Raw genomic sequence first — 20,203 nt, 5'->3', positions numbered from 1 at the left:
AATATGCAAGTGCAAAATTAGCTCAGAATGTTTGCACTAGTCAAAGAGAAATGCTTGTTTTTGTGGAAAGAACCAATAATACAATAAATCTGATTTGGCTTTCATGTTCAAGAATAAAGGTATACTCCCATAACCTGTTTAACATATTTTACCAGTTCAAATTTGCTAGTATCCTGCTATGGGATTTACTGTCTTCTAGCTCAGTGTTTCTCAAGCAGTGGTACGAGTACCCTTAGGGGTACTTGAGAGAAGTCTGGGGGGTACGTCAACACAACTGAAATTTGGAGAAAACGGAACTTTTGTTTTAAGTTTTACAGCGCTTTATTATTTTTGTACTTTTTACACCCAAACATTTCATCACCCGCCCGGCTATGATTAAGTTGTTTAAACAAATGTGTTGCAATGGTAGAAAAATACCGTCTTTTAGTGAATATACCCCGCACCCGAATATACCCTACAGTTTTTGCAGTTTGAGTAAAAAAAATCTTGTGTACCCCGCACATGAGTATAACCCGCAGGGTATACAAGACTTTTTTTCAAACTGTGCGGGGCAGCGGGGGTGGGGGTGTTTACAGGTTTGGGGGGGCGGGAATTAGCCACCCAGGACGGGGGAGCACTCACCCCGCCTGGTTCCCACGCAGCTGCACAACCTCCAGGCGGTGGAATTAAAGAGAAGCTAGATAATTTCCTGGAGGTTAGGTCCATAAAAGGCTATTAGCCAAGGGATAAAATGGTGTCCTTGGCCTCTGTTTGTCAGAGGCTGGAGAAGGATGGCAGGAGACAAATCGCTTGATCATTGTCTTCGGTCCACCCCCTCTGGGGCACCTGGTGCTGGCCACTGTTGGCAGACAGGATACTGGGCTAGATGGACCTTTGGTCTGACCCAGTACGGCCGTTCTTACGTTCTTATGTTCTAATAAGAGTGCTCCCCTGCTCCTTCCTGTGGCTGCGCAGCCGCCAGCCTCCAGCCTCCGGGTAGGGGAACGCTCATCCCTTGGTTCCTGTGCAGGAGCGTTCCCCCTGCCCCTTCCTGCGGCTGCGCAGCCTCTAGCCTCCGGGCAGGGGAGTGCTCACCACTAGGTGAGTAAAAAAAAAAAAAAGTATATCCCGCACCAGAGTATATCCCACAGGGCGGGTGCGGGGTTTGTAAAAATGAATATAACCCACGGGTTATATTCGCTAAAATACGGTATTTTGTGTTTGGAAACTGTAGGTACTGGGCGTACTTATATATATATATTTTTAAAGGGGGTATTTATATATATTTTTTTGAAATAGGGGTACTTTATTAAAAAAAAGGTTGAGAAACACTGTCCTAGCTCATTCCCATGCTTCGTAGCCATCCACTACCTGTTTGTGTAGGTACCTCGAATACCACATCACGTCTGAACAGGGTGAAAGAAGCAAGCTTTCCTCTTAATTGGTTGCAAATGCTTTGGCTGCAGAAGTAGCAGTTGACTCAAATTGATTGATGCCTGCGTATTCCTGCAGCACCTCCCTGGAACGTATCATAACAGCTTTTCCTCTGGGAAACTGAAGGTGCTTGGCATTCCCCCTGTATTGTTCCTGATTTCTCGCAGGTGCAACGTACTGACGGCAGCCACTGAAGTACCGTTGGCTGATTCTCAACATTCCAGGCGATAACAAAGTGGTCGGCTAATCGCTGGCTCTTAATCCCAGGCACTCAATTGCCGCATTTGTTGCTGGAGTCGTAATTGGCAGGAAACGAGATCTTACTGGGTCATATCGTTTCGAAGGAATTATCTTCCTGGTGCCACCTGGCCCTAGAAATCTGATGTTTCACTTGTCTCCAGCCATTTGTATGGCATTCATTGTGGTAGTATGTGAATCAGCCCCCCCCCCCCCGGCTTCTAGCCTCGCTGCTGGGACCATGGTGCTGCCGTGATAAGAGGCTGTAGCTCGTCTTCTGAGGCTGGGATTGTTTGGACAAACCAGCAGTGCGGTGTGCTTCCTAGGTAACTTGCCGTCTAGCCCAATGCTTTTCATTCTCTCCCACAATCCCCCTATACAGGGAAAAGGGAGGGTGTACAGCTGATGAAATATGGACTAATGTATCCTAAGTGATAAGACGTTCACAGTGTTCTGGATTTCGTACCATCTGCTGCCTGTCAGGTTGTCAGGGCCATTCTGTCGGCTATTTCTGTTCTGGAAGCTGGCGTCAGTGTTGGATGCTCATGAGAAAACTACTGTTTGTGCTGTAGCAACTAACTCGGGGGGGGGGGGTGTCTTCTGTGCCCCACTAAAAATAAGGAGAGAGCTCTTTCCCCCATCTGACTCCCCTTTCAGATTTTTGCAAGTGAGCTTAGGCCAGGATATCCTGGGCTTGGATCCAGAGTTTTCAGTCTCTTTGGGACACAGGGGCAAGTGAGTTCTCTTGCAATCTGCTTCTGTTCCCCTCTGTTGGACAAACAGTCTTCCTCTGTCCAGCTGCTGTGAGTGCCTCCAGCCACCTGTTTGTCTTTCCCATGGGCTTTTACGTTGCTGAAATAATTCATTGTTCCCTTCCGGGCCCAAAGCTTCCCTCTCTGAACCATGGAGCCGTCTCCAGGTCCTGGGTGTGTCTGTGAAAGTTGGGCAGAGGGACCCAGGAGGCTTGGGCATGGTGTGTGCATTGTTTGGACATCAGGTTTGCCGCAGTCTCTGCTCAACCCAAATCTGTGGGGGGGTTTCGTGGAAGGTGCTGGGAGACTAGAATCGTGGGAGCTGATGGACAGGCCAGCATGTGGTTGTTCAGTTGGGACTTCACTCCTGTTTGCCTGGAGTGTATGGTCATGGCGCTGTACCCGCTGAGTTCAGTGCCTTCTGCTTGGGATGCTCAGCTGGGAGCCTTCTCCTGGCTTCAGCATTTCTTGTAGCCCAGGGTACTTACCCAGGATGGGGGCCCCCCTGTTTGAGTCCCCGCTCCGACATGGGAGCAGACACCTCGCTGGTGAGTGTCCTGCTCAAAGAGCCGTGAGATAGTCTGTTGAGGGAGCCTCCATCTCTCCTGTGGAAGCCGTTCCACTTTGGCTCCATTGGAGCAGAAGGCTGGGATCCTGGGTCTCTCCTGGGCGTGCCCACCCCGCCAGGCTACAGAGCCCAATGACTTTAATTATCCCCAGGGGAGATTAGAGGAGAGCCACTCTCCAGTAGCTCATTGGTACTCAGCCGAGCGGCGGCTAAGCTTTATCAAATCTCTTCTCAGGCAGTGGGGCCTTGAGTTGGGGGGAGGGAGGTGACTCCCATATCCTGGATGAGTTCCTTCCCCGGGGGGGCTCAAGTTACAGAGGCAGTTTTCCTCCCTTCTCGCGACGTTCTGCGTGGAGCTAGGTGTTGTGAGACACACCTGGCCGGACCCCGCGTGCGAGTTAAGCAGAGGGACACCTGCCTTCCCTGGTTCACAAATTGCCCTGGGGCTCAGGACATGGACGGTGAGGGACGAATGCTCATGCCCAGAGGCAGAAACAAAGGCGCTGAGCAATTCTGCAAAGTGCAGGTGCTTGCAGTGGTCGGCAGCAGTGGAGTGGGACTTCTGAGACAGCTACTGAAGCTTAAATCTGGGATTTAGGCACTTACTAGGCACCTAAGCTCCTTTTTGAGACTCTAGCCCTCCCTGTCACGGGGCTACATGCCGCCGCCAGTGGGAGCACCAGCAATTGGCTCCAAACCCTCTTCAAGCAGCTTGGGCGACTGCCACACGTGCTCCTTCACTGAAACTCCCTCTCAGACTCCACACCCCCTCTTGCACCGTAGTCTCCTCCCCCTAGTTCCCTTCTGCACCCAAACTCTGTCCCAGAACCCAAGCCCCATTGGTAGAAATGCAGCCCTTGACCACTTGCCAAAATCTTGGAGTGGCTCCCCATTGCAAATTATTGCCCTCCCGTGGCCTAGTCATTGCAATACTGGACATTTCTCCACGGCGTTAGCTTGAGATCAGGTGATAAGGATTAAGTCACGAGAGCCAGGGGTATGTCAGCCACACCCTGAGCATGATTGACTGCACAGTCTCGGGTGATGAACGGAGCAGAAATTGGCTGGAGAGACAGACACAACTCTTCCAGTTCATACTCCCGAGCGCTGACGACGGGACGGAATTTGGTCAGCACTGATCCGTGTTGTAATTGCTAATCCCTGTGCCTCTCTAGGAACTGAACCCCGAGGAGGAGTCTTGGCCGCCACAGTGCCCTGATCAGGAGCATTTCAGCTGGGTCGTGTGTTCAGGGGGAATGGAAACTGTTTGAGTGTTTGGGGGAGATCCCCTCTGACCTCTGGGAGTGCTTGGACCAGCAAAACGGGGGTGTAGAACAGAGACCTGGGAGGCTGGCGTCCCAGCTTTACTGGCTCTGACAGCTGACTGGCCCTGGTCACTTCTATTCTGGAGTTTCTTTCTCTGCACAGGAGTTTTCTCTTCTAACACCTCCCACCCCCAATCACAGGCCCAGAATCCCTTTGTCTAGGTGCTGAGTCAGCACAGAACCCCTTCTCTTCTGCCCTTGATCTCTGCATGGCCCATAGACCAGGATGGTTGGTGTGTGGTTCCTTTCACAGGAATTCTGACTGGGACCCGCTCACATTGCTGTTGCTGCACAGATGTGTCCTAGATGTACTGTGCTGTTCCCTCCCTTTGCATGTGCACTGCGCTGAAACCTGAGCCTTTCTCCTAAGCTTGTTTTGGCTGTCTTGGAGGCTGGGCTGCTGCCGGCGGCCCGCTTCCACTCAGGTGACTGTGTGCCATGAAAGTGCCATTTATCCAGGAGAATTGATTCTTCCTCATCCGCTCCGCCCCGGCAAGCAGGCCAATTCTTTGCTAACGTTTTCAATTCAGCATCCCTTCTCTGGCACATGTTTCACTCCTCGTTTAGTGCTGGCCTCGGGCATTTCTGTCAAATGCCGGTGGGTTGTCAGGCGCAGGGCGGCTTGAGGCATTTCTCTTTGAATTGTCACGTCAGTGCGTGGCTTTTCAAAGGGGCTGGTGACAGCTCTAGGGAGCCACAGAGCGCGTGGAGCCTGGGCAGTAGCTTTTCCCTGCTTTAGGAGAATGCGGGGAGGTGTCTGCGGAGGCCTTCGCCTGTCTTTTGGCAGCAGTGGCAATGTGGACACACTTAAGGATGGTAGGAGGCGGGTCATTGGGTAACCATGTAGTCGATACAGTTTGTATCGACTACACGATTAAGTCAATCAGGGAAGGTGCTCAGAGGGCACGCAGGCGGCTCAGCTCCTTTTAAACTGCAGAGCCGCAGCAGGGGCAGCTCTGGGACCCGGCGCGAGCAGGGACTGAGCCGGGCTTGCTCAGTCCCAGCTCACGGCAGGTCCAGCAGCCGCTGTCCGCAGGGGACCCAGACTGCTGCAGAGCAGCCTCTGTTCGTGGCAGCCAGGGCGGCAGTGCTGGGGCGGGGAGCGGCTTTTAAGCTGGTTGCCCCCAGCACCAGCTCCTGCTTCCCCCCACTTGCCTCTGATATAGAAGCAGCAAGGGGGAGGGGAATGGAAGTAGTTGTTTCGACTACCCGATAAGCCTTGGCTTATCCCAACTAATCGACTACTCTTTTACATCCCTAGGGCACACCCAATAGGAACGGGGCTGGGGGGGGGGGTCACCTCATTCCATTTGCAGCATGAGGGGCCCCAGCTGATCAGATGGAACATGCTCATTCGGCAGGTCCATAGACAGATGAGAAGTCCTGTCCACATAAGGAGTGCCTCAGCTAAACCCCTGCTCCTTCGTCTTCAGAGGCACAGGCCCCTTTCAACTGAGTAGGAGAGTGCCCTGAGCTGACTTTACTGGGGCCTTTTAGTCTGTCTAGGCCCAATCCAAAGGTCAGCTACCCTGAAATTCGCCTTCCCGCAGCCTGGAAGGATGGGAGCCGGGTCTGAGCCATCTCAATTCATTGTCGCCCCTGCCATTGCTAGTGTCCCTTGCGGCCATATGGTAGCAGGGGCCTCTGGCCTTGCTGCTCTATTCTCAGTGGAGGACAAATCAGTGATGTGGAGTCGGGGAGCATATAGATGTATCAGCCAGCATGCAGGGCAGCCCCTTCAGTCCAGAATCTCTGCACTAGCGCCCACTTCCCACGGAGCAACTGTGGCTCAGGGCATGACTCTAATGGGAGCCCCAGGTAGACAGTAAACTTGCCTGCTGCTCACACCGCTCCCCCTCTCCCCAAACTGCCTCTGCACCAAAACCCTGCATGATTCTAAACTCCCACTGGAACTAGCTGTGGAATAGCAGCAGCACTTCCTGGCAGTGCCTAGTGGACCTAAATCTAGCCCCTGATGTCCAGTGCTTCATTTTCAGTGGGGGCAAGTTTTCCTTTTCTGTTCAGGGTTTCGGGTGGAGAGACCTTGGGCTGCTTAGTTCCATGGCAAACAACAATCACCATTAAAAAAACCCTCTTTTATTAAAGAGAAGGGAGGATGAGTAGAAACCTTTACCATGTGCAGCATCAAGCAAGACTCTGTGCAGTGATATCTCTTATCCCTGTTCGCTCGACCTGGAGAGAGCTGGAATGAGTGCCCTCCTGGGGGAAGGGACAAGAGGTGAGAAGAGGCTGTCCAGCGCTGCTGTTGAAGTCCAGTCCTGCTTCCTTGAGGACAAAGCAGGACACGTGCCCAGAAGCCAAGATAGAAACTGCAGCCTCCGTTGCTGGGGCTGCCTCTCCTGCTGTGAGGCCAGGCATGCTGCCCTAGCTTTGAGCTAGCTCATTAGAGGTAGCAGTGCAGGCATGGTGGCCAGGCTTGTCACGAGAGTACGCTAGGGCTGTGTCTAGACTGGCCAGTTTTTCCAGAAAATCAGCCGCTTTTCCGGAAAAACTTGCCAGCTGTCTACACTGGCCGCTTGAATTTTTGCAAAAGCACTGACTTCCTACTGTAAGAAATCAGTGCTTCTTGCGGAAATACTATGCAGCTCCCATTCAGGGGTGGCTGCTCACTGGCCCCGAGGAGGAGCAACCCCTCTCTGAGCCCTGGTGGGCTGAGTGGGAGCCTGCCCTTTTAAGTTCACAGAGGCCTAGGGGTGGGGCAGGAAGTATAAAAGCTCAGTTCAGGAGCTCAGTAGAAGCTGAGATGCTGGAAGGACCAGAGGTCTGGCAGAGGTGGATGACTGGTCTAGACACCCAGGCCCTGAAGAGGATATTTTCTGTGCCCTGTTCCTACATGCAGAGTAGCCGGACATGGCGAACCCACTGCTGACTGGGATTCAGGTATAGATGGATGGGGAGTCTGGAAGTGGCCCAGGGGAAGCAGAGGATGGTCAGGTGGACCTTATAGCCCTTGGATGTGTGTTGGTGTGTTTTGCAGCAGATTCCACAGTGGCCACCAATGCTAGGGCCCTGGGCAGGGATGTGGTGGAATAGGGAGGGCCTGTGTTCCCCTTGCCACCTCACATACTGGGTGGTAGTCTCCTCCTCCCCACTTGTGCTGGGAACTGTCTGCCACACCCTGAACCAGGGTCTGAGCTAAAACCGATTACGGGAACTGGATGTTTGCCCACCCTGCCCTGAACCAGGGCCTGGGCTGTTTTGACTGTGGACTGGTGCAAGCGAGTGTTGCAGCCTGCCCTGCACTTTGGCCTCACTGTCTTAAAGGGGCCATCGGATTAATAGATATTGGCCTGATCACCAGTTGGGGCCCAGGATTAAGCAAGACCACTTACCTGCCCCCCCTCTCCCCAGATGTTGGACTGAGAATAGATATAGCCTCCCCCACCTTGTGTCACACCTGCCTCGTAACAGTGACTCTTAGGGTATGTCTACACTACCACCCTAGTTCGAACTAGGGTGGTAATGTAGGCAACTGGAGTTGCAAATGAAGCCCGGGATTTGAATTTCCCGGGCTTCATTTGCATATAGCCGGGCGCTGCCATTTTTAAATGTCCGCTAGTGCGGACTCTGTGCCCCGTGGCTACACGCGGCACGGACTAGGTAGTTCGGACTAGGCTTTCTATTCCAAACTACTGTTACTCCTCATGTAGCCGCGCAGCACGGAGTCCGCACTAGCAGACATTTAAAAATGGCGGCGCCCGGCAAGATTCAAATGAAGCCCGGGAAATTCAAATCCCGGGCTTCATTTGCAACTCCGGTTGCCTACATTACCACCCTAGTTCGAACTAGGGTGATAGTGTAGACATACCCTTAGAAGGAAGACTATACTGAGGGGTACGTGCTGCAGCCTCTGCAGCGCAGCCCTTCTTCATCAGCAAGGCAAGCTGTAACTGCTGGCAAAGAGTTAGCTGCTGATCAGGCAGGAGCCTCTGTGCCAGAGCCTCGCTAAAAAGGAGTAAATACAGGAAACACTGCAGGGGCCTGGGAGTAAAAGGACAGAGGAAACCCTGCTGCAGCTGCCGGGGCTGGAGAGTAGGTATCGCAAGGGACAGCAGGGCCTAGGAGGGACGCCGTATCCTCTGTGCTGTAAATAAAGGCTGACACGGTAGCACTGAGCTGCTCTTTCCGTCTGCACCATGGTGCCTTTAGCAGGGTCCTTGCTTAGCTGTGCCTGGTTTGGCTGAGCATGGTCTGCATGGCTGCTCTGTGAAACCCCAACAGCTGGCTTTGTCTGGGTGCTGTTTCCAGATTGCACCCCCCCTGCTGTGTTGCTGTCCCCTCCTCTGGCAGGTTGGCCTACTTCAAAGCCCTACCCACTTTCTGAACAGTGTTGCTCAAATCCAGAGGTCGTGCCAAATGTTGGACGGGGGAGTCTGGGTTAACACAGGAAAATACATCAGAACGGCCATACTGGGTCAGACCAAGGGTGCATCTAGCCCAGCATACTGTCCTCTGACAGTGGCCAATGCCATGTTTCTCAAAGTGGGCCCCTTGGCTGCGGAGCCACTAAGTAAACAAACTGGAGTGGCCCATTAGCAGCTTTCTGAAAATGGGCTCACGGCCCACTTTGAAAAACACTGTGTTATGGGAACAAATAAACAACGTTTCCTTATTCACTTTCTCCATTCCAGTCATGATTTTATAGACTTCTATCATGTTCCCTCCTGGTTTCCACTTCCCTCCTGGTTTCCACTTTTCTAACCTGAAAAGTCCCAGTCTTATTAATCTTTCCTCATCTGGCAGTCGTTCCAAACCCCTGATTGTTTTTGTTGCCCTTTTTCAATGCTAAGATACCTTGTTTTTGAGATGATGACCACTTCTGTACTCAGTATTCAAGATGCGGGCGTACCATGGTTTTATATAAAGGCAATAAGATATGTTCTGCCTTATTCTCTAGCCCTTTTTAATGATTCCGAGCATTCTCTTTGCTTTTTTGACTGCCATTGCACACTGCATGGTTGTTCTCAGAGAACTATCCACAATGACTAAGTGCTTTCTGGAGTGGTAAGATCTAATTTAGTCCCCATCACTCCGTGGCTGTGTCTAAACTGGCAAGTTTTTCCGGAAAATCAGCAGCTTTTCTGGAAAAACTTGCCTGCTGTCTACACTGGCCACTTGAATTTCCGGAAAAGCACTGATGAGCTCATGTAAAATCATCAGTGCTTTTCTGGAAAAACTATGCTGCTCCCGTTCGGGCAAAAGTCTTTTTCCGAAAGACTTTTGCCCAAAAGGGCCAGTGTAGGCAGCATAGTACTGTTTTCCGCAAAAAAGCCCCGATCGCGAAAAAGGCCATCGGGGCTTTTTTGCGGAAAACCGTGTCTAGATTGGCCACGGACGCTTTTCCACAAAAAGTGCTTTTGCGGAAAAGCATCCTGCCAATCTAGATGCGCTTTTCCGAAAATGCTTTTAACGGAAAACTTTTCCGTTAAAAGCATTTTCGGAAATTCATGCCAGTGTAGATGTAGCCTGTATGTATAGTTGGGATAGTTTTCCAAGATGCATTACTTTGCATTTATCATAATTAAAATTAATTTGCCATTTTGTTGCCTGGTCACCTAGTTTTGTGAGATCCTTTTGAAGCTCTTCAGTCTGCTTTGGACGTCACTATCTTGAGCAGTTGAGTATCATCTGCAAATTTTCCCACCTCATTGTTTATCCCTTTCTCCAGATCATTTACGATTCTAATTGAATTAACGAATTGGATTGGTACCAGTATAGACCCCTGCAGGACACCACTAGTTACCTTTCTCCATTCTGAAAACTGACCTATCGTGTCTCTATTTGATTGCCTTCTACATTCCTTTGTCTTCCCGACTCTCTGCCTTGGCATTATCCTGGCCTGTTCCTTACCTTTCTGCCTCATTCCACCCCCAAATCCTCTCTGGACAGAGCGTGTTTCCAGTTTACCCTCCCAGTGAGGCTGGTGGTGAACTAACTCTTGATGCAAGTGAATCGACAGCTCTGCTTTTAGGTAGTTGCATAATGGATAAAGCATGGACCAGGTCTCAGGAGACCCAGGCTTGAGTTGCACCTCTGCCACTGGCTTGCTGGGTGACCTTGGGCATGTCATTTCACCTCTCTGCATCTCAGTTTTGCCTTCTGTAAAATGGGGACAACACTGCCAGACGCCTTTTGTAAAGTGCTGGGATTAGCAAGCTGGAGGGATTGTTTTTCTCTCTGTGCCATACTACCACTGCTGTGGATTGCAGTGGTGCTGAAGTTAGATTCCCCCTCATGTAAAAGAAGATGGGAGCTGACAGGGTGGTGTTCTCTGAGGGCCAAGGACTCTGGAGTTTGCTTGTCTTTGTCCTGAAATAGCCTTTCCAGGCTGCAAAGGTCACCTGGGGGTTTGGGAGAGGGCTGAGGGTGTGCTCCCACAGTGATGAATGGGAGAAAGGAGTGATTATAGGCAGGGGCTGGCTGGGTTCCAGCTGAGCTGATCACTGTAATACTGCTAAGATTTAATTGCATTGTTAATGGTTTGTTAGGGAGCCTGGAGCAGTGGATAGGCCTCTCTTGTTGTTTAAGCAGAAATAAAAATAAATACAACAAACAAGTAGACAGGGATGGCTCCTGTCCAAGGGGGAAACAAAGCTGAGTCTTTGGACTCAGGGCCCTGGTTTTGCCTGCCTGTGTCTTACTCTGAAGGCTGTTGTTCCTGGGGCTTTCTTCCCAAGACCTCCTGCTTGCCCTCTGTCCAGCCAAGCACCCCTCTGTCCAGCCAAGCACTGTAGGCCTGGGTTCAAGGAGCTTGGTCTGCTACACTTGGCACAGAATGCAAAGGGCTGACTTTGATCAGACTGGAAGTATCTATTGGTCCTTGGTGAGTACTTACAAGCCACAGCTGGTAGAGGCTGGTCCTCTGTGGAGGTTCTGCACACAGCACCACATGTGAGTTCATGCTGTGTGTTCCCACAGCTTGCCTGCTTCCAGGACCCATGGCAGGCTGCTCAGACTGAGTGGGCTGCTTTCAAGCCTGTGGGTCAATGCAGAATATTTCTACAGCCATGCTTAGAGTGTGTCCATACTTGAGAGGTCATCAACTCCAGTCCCCTGCCCTCATGGAAGGACCCAGCACCATCCCTGACAGACTTGCCTCAGGTCCCTACATGGCCTCCTGGAGAGTTGAACTCACAACCCTGGGATTAGCAGGCCAATGCTCAAACCACTGAGCTATCCCTCCCCCCTTCAGAGAGATGCTTCGGACCACTGAATACACTGCATGGCAGAGCTGTAAGCCAGCCTCAGTCTCTCATGGTCTGGTGCCCACGTCCCATAAGCCACCATCCCCACTGGTACCGAGGGGGTCTCGGCAGAGGCCAGGGAATGAACGGGCTGGGGAGACTGAGCTCCTGGTGCAAGGAGCTCATTTTATAAGAAGGCTGAGGTAGGGAGCTTCCACTGGGTGCTGTTTCGACCTGGGGAAGGGAGAAGATGTGCTGCAGGAGTTGGAGGAAGCGCCTTCACACTCTTTGTACAGCCCCCCGAAGGCAGTGGCCTCCAACCTTTCTAAGCACAAGATCACGTTCTGAATTTAAGTGCAATGTCAGATCTGTCTCAAACCCAAATATCCTTGCTCCGCCTCCTTGGGGTCCCTTCTCTGAGGCCCTGCCCCTGTTCACTCCGTCCTCCCTCCCTCTTACCAGGCAGGCTCTGGACTTGGGCTAAAGAATTTGGAGTGTAAGAGGAGCTCTGAGCTGAGCGCGAGGCAGGGAGTTGGGGGGAGGGGGCAGACTTCGAGAGGGAGTTGGGGTTCATGACTGGAGCAGGGGTTTGGAGCTGGGTCCAGCTGGGCCCTGCTGACCTCAGGTGTCTCCTGGGTGGAGGTGCAGTGGGGCTAAGGCAGGCTCACCGCTGCCCTGGCCCTGCACCACTCAAAGCAGCCAGCAAACTCCCTCCCTCCCTCCCAAGCCCTGTTGTTCCCCCTGCCTCCGTTCTGTGGAGATAGAATACAGGGTGGAAGAGGGAGCAGCTGACATCAGCACCCCCTCCTCTCCCTTCCCTGCTGTGTACTGCAAGCAGGAGACTCCTGGGGTGGGGGACGGCTCCAAGGCAAATGGCAGGGAGGGTGCAGCAGTGTAGGGAGGGGCAGCTGAAGTGCTGCACTTGATATCCTGACTGGTTTGGCCAAGAGGCTCACCTGTCAGAGGCTCCAAGATCTACCAGCAGATCCCGACCTGCTGGTTGGTGACCACTGCCCTAAGGAATCTGCTGGCTTGTTTATTCTTGGAGGTGCCTCTTACAGATGAGCCATGAAACCAGAGTCTTGGCCACGCATGAGATCTTAAAGTCCTGGTGGTGGTAGCCTCAAAGCCCTGACCAAATTCACATTTTGCATTTCTGCGCTCTCATTACATTTTTCCAGGTGGTTTCAGTGAGGAATTGTTTCCTTCCTGTCCAAAAAATGTGTGGTGCTGTCAGAGTTGCTTGGAAAAGCTACAGGGTCCATCATAGAAAAACTTCTGATATTTTGGTCCCTGTTTGTGTTGCACATCTGGATGAGAAGTTTAAATAACAGAATTTCTGAGAGACCCAAAATTCAGCAGGTCAGACTGTCAGTTGGGACTGAAATGTTTTGGTTTGAATCAATGCTTGGACATGACCTGTTTTGTTTTATTTCAAAATGTTACTGTGGAAAAACTTGATTGAAACTTGACATTTTTTCCTTTGGAAAATTTCAACATCATTTTCCATCAACTTTTTTATGTTGGTTGATTGGGTGCTCTGCCCCAGAGGGGGCTGCATTACTGCAGATGTCTCACCTCTAAAGTGTCTCTGAAATCCTTTGGGAAGAAAAGTGTTTTAAAAATGAAGTTATGACCAGATTACTCCTGAGCTTGCTCTCAGTGCACTTTCTGGGAAACTGTCCATGCTAAGAAGGCAGCTTGTCCCCAGGGTGACAGAGGTGGAAAGAGATCAGAAAGGTCAGTCTTTGCGCTGTGCTCCCATCTGCAGGGGTTGAGTTCTGGCTGAGGAACCAGGAATGCTACAGTTGGGTCCCTCCAATGCTGTAGCATTAGTGCAGCTTCCCTTGGGGATGAGATCAGGTGGCGTGCTAGAGCAGACAGACTGCTGGCAATCCAGCCCTTGTGTGGGGTAGACCGGAGTGTAACAGTGTTCCTTGAGACAGTGAATAAGCATTAAATGTGGCTCTGCTAAAGAGGATGCTGTGGCTTCCGTAGTGGTCATGGCTGTGCTCAGTTGACAAGTGAAGAACCTTTTCCTTCAGAGCCCTCGGACTCTTATGCAACCCTCTACCTCCCCCCCCCCAGTTGACTTCAAGTGATTCTGGTGCCACCCTCATTGCTATCAGTGGCCTCCATGGGCGTGGGGAGTCGTGTCTCTTCTGATAATGTGCAAGAAGGAACAGATTCTGGCTCCTGCAGCTTGGATCTGAAGGTACACTACTCTTGCAGTGTAATTTCTAGCTCCGGTAGACCTATCTGCACTAGCGAGTTAAAAATAGTGGTGGGACAGGTGGGGTGGTGGAACAGGCTAGCTGCTCTGAATACAGGCCTGTATGCTCGGGACAGCTAGCCCTCATGCAGCTGTGGCTACCTAACTTTTTGTAGCCCACTCACTCCATCGGAGCAGTGCAGGGAAGAGTGCCGGAGCTGGAAAATTAAAGGCAACTCCGGTGTAGGGCTAATTGGAGTACTGTAGTGGCTGTTAACCTTCACTGCAGTGCCTAGTGCACGCAGGGCACTGATCTGCTGAATAGGAAGGTGCCGTTTGTACAAAGACTCTTCAGCGTAAGTAGAAATTGGGGTCTGGGCTGTCTTCTCCCAAGACCCCGCCTGCCATCACGCCTGCTGGGTGATAGCCACTGGCGCTGCCCGAACGAAGGAGAAGGGCACAGACGTGGCTATGCTCGCATAACTATCCTGATATAAATTATAATGCCAGGCGGCCAGGAAGGGTGAGGGCCCAACCAGCTCTCAGTGCTGCCTGGGGTAATTTAAAGGGCCCCGTGGCTCTGGTCACTGCCGTGGTCACTGTAGTTGTGTCAGTGGCTGGGAGCCCAGGTCCTTTTAAATCACTGGGCTCTGGGACAGCTGCTCCTTTGCCCTTTAAACAAGCTGGTTTCACCCTCTGAGAACACTTGGCATCTTTGTGAGGGGCGCGAAGAGAGGCAGGGTCAGTTCTGTGCTTCCGAAGCCTGTTTAGGATGGCAGGTCTGCGCGCTCGCAGGGCCCACTTGGATTCAGCTGTCTGCTCTGTGGGTACTGAGCACCGATCAGCTGAGTTCGGCTTGGGGTAAAATACACCTCCTGTCTGCTTCCTTGAAATTAAAGATCTAAGCATGTTTCGTAAGCAATCAGGAATTAAGCCACTCACTAGCTGTGTGTGAAGGCAAATCTTAGAGATGTGAGGGGAAACTGAGGCAAAGAGGGAGCTGCCTTAGGGGGGTGTCTACCTCTGTCTCTCTCAAATCACTCCATTGCACTGTGTGGCATTTCACACCCTGACCTCCCAAATGGCCTAGCATCACAACAGAATTAATGTGGTGACATGTAGGAAGCGTGCTGTGAAATCGATTTCATTGTGAGAGCTCTCATGCATGTAATCAGCAGGAGGGGTTACCCTCTGTCTCCTATTCCACATAAATGAGATTAAGCAATTTAACAGCTTGTGCAGGAGCTTCTTTGGGGGCGAGGAGGAGACTGAGACATAATATCAGTACGTGTTTAATGCTATGAAGTTTCTCTGTTATCTAATAGAGGAGGGGATGGGTATTCCGCCACACCAGGCATGGGGAAAACTTGAGCCAAACCTGGCATGGAGAATCTAGAATGATCCTAGAAACATAACATAGCATACACTTTAGGCAAGACACTATGTTCCTGTCCTGCAGCATTTGAGATTTGGAAAAATGTCCTGTTTTGTATCCGGACTAAATGTGTAGGTGTGGTGTTTGTCGTTTGTCTTTCTCTTAAAAAAAAAAAAAACAGACTCACCCCCAGAGAATCCAGTAGTTGGGCTACTCACCTGCTACATAAGAGACCCAGGTTAGTAAGTCCCTGCTCCAAATTGGGCAGAATGTAGTGATCTGTCTGGACAGAGATAGAAATGTAGCCGTGTTAGTCTGGTCTAGCTGAAACAAAATACAGGACTATGTAGCACTTTAACGACTAACAAGATGGTTTATTAGGTGATGAGCTTTCGTGGGCCAGACCCACTTCCTCAAATCAAATAGTGGAAGAAAATTGGCATGACCATATATACTAAAGGGATACAATCAAAAAAAGGAACACATATGAAAAGGACAAATCAAATTTCAGAACAGAAGGGGGATGAGAGGGGAGGTAAATGTCTGCGAGCTAATGATATTAGAGGTGATAATTGGGGAAGCTAATTAGTGTCTTTGTTAAGACCTAGGTGTAAAGTGTCAAATTGAAGCATGAATGACAGTTCAGAGGATTCTCTTTCAAGTCTGGTGTTAAAATGTCTTTGAAGCAGGATACAGGTAAAATAAGGGATAAGGGATCTTTCAGAAAAGGCTTTATTTTCCGAAAGATCTGCGTCTAGACTGGCACTTTTTTCCAGCAAAGCTCTGTGCCGAAAAAAAGCGGCAGCCATTTTTATGCTAATGAAGCGGGGGAGATTTAAAACCCCGCTTCATTAGCAATTGCGATACATCTAATTTGCATCCCTTTTACGAAAAAGGGATGCAAGCTAGGGATGCAATCTAGACGTAGCGAAGTTGTTGAGACAATGCCCTTTCTGGTTGAAATAGCAAGAAACTGTGTTTTTTCTTTGTGATCCTGTCTAATATCTGTTTTGTGGGCATTGATTCTTTGGCAAAGTGTCTGAGACGTTTGTCCAATGTACATAGTACACTGTCCGTCTAGACACTGAGCCAGGGATCTGGATTGCCTACAGACTCTTCGTGTACCACTCAGCAGGCAGGAAGCCTAGCTGTTCCAAGTGCAAGTTGTCCTCCCAATAGTTTTCTGAATCAGGTCAGCATAAAACACTGAACAGGTGTTGCCAGCATTGACTCCAAGCAAAAGAACAGCATTGACAACGGCTATCCTAGCTCTGGTCGAGAACTTTCCCTCGAAACTTTTATTGGTGGAAAATTAGGTTTATGATAAATGAACTTTTGTTGTGAAAAATTCTCTTTCTAAAGGGAATTTGGGGGGGTGTCAAATTGGAATGTCTGAAAGCCAAAACATTCCCAATTTTCTTCCTAAATCCAAAATATTTTGTTTCTGAAATACTGTTCTGGGACTGTCTAGGTTGTTTCCACACTCTGGCACATTGAGTGCAGAAGGTAGGGGCTTGCAAAACTTCAAAATACTTTGCTACTAACGGCTTGCGTTAAAACTCCTCAAGCTTACAGGTTCCCACAGCCTTAGATAGGTCTCGCTGCCACCACCACCCACACGCAAATCACCTTTGGAGACCCAAGAAGGCACACTTGGGAATTCCTTCCTGGGAGGTTCATAGCTTCAGTCTTTTATCCCTCCCTCTGGAGGGAGATTGAAAGCCAGCTGCTGAGATCAGCTGGAAATAGAACTTTAGTTTCCCTTAAGAGTAGGGTTATGTAGACTCAGGCACATGCACACAGAACCTCCCACTTTCTAGGACACAGAAATCAGATCATGTTCTTAAAAGGGTGATTTTATTTAAAACAACAAACCACATTTGGTGAAACATTGCTTGGTTGCTCCGTGTTACGGAGCAACTGAAAACAGGATTAAAAACACAGAACTGCTCCTCTGGGATTCAGTTTGGAAAGTCCCAGTATAATGGGAAAGTTAGAAATGCTCAGCGTAGAAAAGTCCAACAAACCCAGAAATAAAGAATAACCCTAATCAGGTCTGACTAAACATTCCCTATTCTACTCACATATCTGTAGTTTTGAGACATAGTCCTTCCCTAGGTGTGGATATCTCTGGATTCTCCATGCCTTGCTCCCTGGCTTCTTACATGTCCTTCCAGGAGGTCTTCCTCGGCCAACAAGAAAAGCTGCTGCTTCCAATTTGAATGTCCATACTCTGTTTCCATTAGCTCTCCTGCCAGTTGCATAGACCAGTAGACCTTGTAAGACTGTCACAAATGCCTCTTCTGCTGTATCTGCCTACCCTACTTCTCTAACACTCCCGGCTCTCCCTTGCCCTCATCTTTTTATGCAACATCTCTGCACAAGTGGTGTTAATGCAAATGTCACTTCAGGGGCATGCAGAGTTTACAGCCTGTGAATCAGATTTCTGTGTTTTGGAGAACCTCTCTAGCTAGAGAATTGGTTACATCCCAGGCAGTGGCAGGACACCAGAACGGCCATACTGGGTCAGACCAAAGGTCCATCTAACTCCGTATCCTGTTCTGACCGTGGCCAGTGCCGTGTCCCTCGGAGGAGATGAGCAGAACAGGGAATCATCTCCTGTCATTCATTCCCAGCTTCTGACAAACAGAGGCCAGGGACACCATTCCGACCCATCCTGCCTAATAGCCATTGATGGACCTGTCCTCGTTTTGTTTTTGAACTAGGTAAGGACAACCTTCCCCCTGACTGTAACCTCACTCACTTAAGCAGCTCCTAATGCAGCCCTAGGCCTCCCTGTTAAGCATGTCAGATAGGGTGTGGCTGCCTGGGCATTGGGTGCCAGAACTGCTTGAAGTGCTTTGCAGATACTTTTCAACATAATGCAACCTCTTTCAAATCGAGATGTAAAGGATTAACCAGTTACGCGGTAAGCATTCGCCTCACCAGCATGCTTAATGGGGTAACCAGTTAACCGCTGCCCAGTCCAGCTGGAGAGGCTAGCGGCACAGTGCAACAGGCCCAGCCCGGCCCAGCTGGAGCACCCTGCAGAGCCATGCAGGGAGCCAGTTAACGGATCAAACCTATCGTTTAACCAGTTAACGTTCTAAATGGGATTTTACATCTCTGCTTTCCAAAGGAAGGGAACTTTCTGGTTTTTCCAGCCTGAAAAAGACCCTGAAAAGTCTGTTCTATCTTCTCCATTTTGCCACTGGAAAAGATGGGGAGAAAAGCATGGGACAGGGGAAGGGACTCATAAAGCCCCAAACTGAAATGTTTGTGGTTTGGCTCCTCAGCAGAAAATGAAAACTTTTGCAGAAATTAATAAACAATTTCAAAAAATCAGGTTTCCTCCAGCTCTCCTAGCAACTAGACTGAGCCCTACTAAGCCCATTTGATATAGGTACCTCAAACAGCTAAACTTCAGTGCAGCTACTCCTCTTGCTAGCAGCTGGGCATCTGCCCTTCTATTCTCTCACGCTCTGCCAGCAGAACACCGCATTACACGCTTTTTGCTGACTGAAGACATGGAAGGAAGCCCTTAGCCCTTCCTGGACCTGATTTTGCATGTGTGGCTCCCCTAATCCGGGGGTTCTCTTGGAAGCCCGACAGACCACAGGGTATGTACGTACCAGACTGAAATATGCTCACTGTCAGCAGCATCATGTCTCCTCCAGAGGAGGATCCAGTCCAGGCTTGTGGTAACTGGCTGGGGTTTGCATGTAAAGCAGTGGACGATAAAGTTCTCCCTCCACAGCAACTGCTCCTTGTCAGAAGGGCGGTGGAGCTGGGTTCCTGGATCCTAGCAGAGCAAGCATTCCCTTTCCTCTCAACTCGCTTTATTTTACACTCTTCTGTGGGAAATGCCACCAGCTCTTAGTTTGTTTTGGGCCTTGCCCTACAAATCTCTCCCTCTTTGAGAGCCAGATTTACCAGCCTAGGGCCGAAGCAGGGACAGTTAAGCTGCTCGTAAAATGACTGTTAATTGCAGGAGTTGTAAGGAGATTATTTCCCTGAGCCATGTTCAGTTCAGACAGTCTCGTTTCCGGCTTTTACTTTGTGGGCAGCCAGGTTTCCCTGCCCAGAACTCCAGGCCCTTCTCTCTCTGGCTGTTACTGTACCCGAGGATTGGGCCTTGATGGCTGAGGGAAGAAAGGCACCAGCCCAGACTATTCTTCAGCAGTATGGCTAGGCCCGTTTCCTCTACTGCACAGTGCCCTAGGTACAGACTCTTTACAAGGCGCTTTGCCTGGAGAGCTCTCGGTCCCTGGCCAGGCACAGCACGATTTGACCTGTGGCTGTAAAATGGTTTTGGGTACCAGGTTGAGAAGGGTGCTGCAGTCAGATGTTGTCAGTTATGCCTCCCCCTCCTGCCATAGTGGCTGATTTATCTCTGGTTTTGTTTTTAACGTGTTTGGAGGCCATGGGCTTGCGGAGAATCACAGGTCCGATGATGCATACCCAAGGGGGGAAGGACAGAACCAGGTGGACAGTTTTAGCAAATAAAGGATAATTATTTATGACAGTGGTGAATTTATAGTATTTATTTTAAGATTTTTAATAGACCATGTTAATAATGATTTTACAGTATTTATTATATTCTACGATTTCTAGTTAAACGTGTCAGATATAAGGATGGGAATGGCAAGGGGAATAGTCTCTAGTCTAAAAGATCCAGCTACACTAATTAAATAACAGTGATAACTACAAACTCTATGTACTACCCGAAACAACTACAACGCTAAGCTTATACAACAAGAAAAAATCAAATCCTACATACCAACTTACACAGCACACGGAACATTTCACAGATATCGGTTTGGTTGCGAAGGCCTTGGTTACGCCCGAGAGTCGGGGGAGGTGGCTGTTCGGTTGATCAGGCCGGCAGCGCTTTGAAGTATACGAGAAGGCACACGCACGGTGGTACGTGTGTTGCGAAGACCTCCTAGAGCGAACTGTGCCATGGGTATTTATCCCCAAATCTGCACATCGCTTTCCCGTGCTTGCATATTACCATATATGGCCCAATGGTCACCAAGTGGGGGGTCTGTGTCCCCGGGGCTGGGCTGAAACTGTGCAGGTTTCATGCGACCAGGTAACCCCCGCAGTTCTCACG

General features: G+C 50.1%; 1 protein-coding gene across 14 annotated transcripts in view; it reads left to right on the top strand.

Moving 5' to 3' along the window:
- ST3GAL4 (ST3 beta-galactoside alpha-2,3-sialyltransferase 4) overlaps nt 1-20,203 on the top strand; it is a 153,996-nt gene that overhangs the window by 26,922 nt on the left and 106,871 nt on the right. Inside the window, exon 1 of one of the 14 annotated variants that reach the window (XM_075909652.2) lies at nt 13,700-13,715. The exons of the other annotated variants lie outside the window; for them this stretch is intronic. The gene's annotated coding sequence lies outside the window, so the exon portion shown is untranslated. Of the gene's footprint in view, nt 1-13,699; nt 13,716-20,203 lie in introns of those variants that run through there. 14 annotated transcript variants of the gene reach the window in all.

The sequence above is a fragment of the Pelodiscus sinensis genome, chromosome 25 (genome assembly GCF_052426305.1).
Source record: "Pelodiscus sinensis isolate ZL-2025 chromosome 25, ASM5242630v1, whole genome shotgun sequence".
In the NCBI taxonomy this organism is placed as follows: Eukaryota; Metazoa; Chordata; order Testudines; family Trionychidae; genus Pelodiscus; species Pelodiscus sinensis.
This window is presented reverse-complemented; position numbering and strand designations above follow the sequence as displayed.